Source organism: Cucurbita moschata, unplaced genomic scaffold (genome assembly GCF_002738365.1).
Source record: "Cucurbita moschata cultivar Rifu unplaced genomic scaffold, Cmos_1.0 Cmo_Scf02937, whole genome shotgun sequence".
NCBI lineage: Eukaryota > Viridiplantae > Streptophyta > Magnoliopsida > Cucurbitales > Cucurbitaceae > Cucurbita > Cucurbita moschata.
The window spans coordinates 1-640 of NW_019271441.1; the positions used below are offsets into that span (position 1 = coordinate 1).

General features: G+C 35.5%; 1 non-coding gene across 1 annotated transcript; it reads left to right on the forward strand.

Annotated features, from left to right (window-relative positions):
* Positions 1-452: 452 nt before the first annotated feature.
* On the forward strand, positions 453-523 carry TRNAG-GCC. The gene has a single exon. It is a non-coding gene; the product is annotated as a tRNA-Gly (tRNA).
* Positions 524-640: the final 117 nt, after the last annotated feature.

The following is a 640-nucleotide window of genomic DNA, read 5'->3' on the forward strand; positions in this document are numbered from 1 at the left end:
ATTCTCGGTTCTTGCATCTTGAAGATTAGCTATGATTATTATATTAGTGCATAATGTTCAAAATTTGGTTTGGTATAATATTTCTTTTAACTTTATAGATTTCACGAGTAGCACTATCGAGCTTTTTATTTTTATATCGAGATGTGAAACAAAAAGTTAAGGGCTTCAGAAGAACTGCATGACCAAAATATGTTTACTGTATGGACTACCCTGCCACGATACGGACCTGAGTTTCATTCTCGACTGGTGCATCTTGAAGATTAGCTATAATGATATTAATGCATAATGTTCAAACTTGGATTTGTCACAATATCGTTTATATTTATAGATTTCACGAGTAGAACTATCGAGCTTTTTTTTTTTAAATCGTGAGGTGAAACTAAACGTTAAGGGCTTCAGTAGAATTGCATGACCAAAATACGAGTACGTTATGGATATTCCTGAAGGTACCTGCACCAGTGGTCTAGTGGTAGAATAATACCCTGCCACGGTATAGACCCGAGTTCGATTCTTGGCTGGTGCATCTTGAAGATTGGCATAATGTTCAAACTTGTGTTTGTCACAACATTGTTTAAATTTCACGAGTAGGACTATCGAACCTTTTGTTTTTAAATCGAGAAGTGAAACCAAAAGTGAAGGG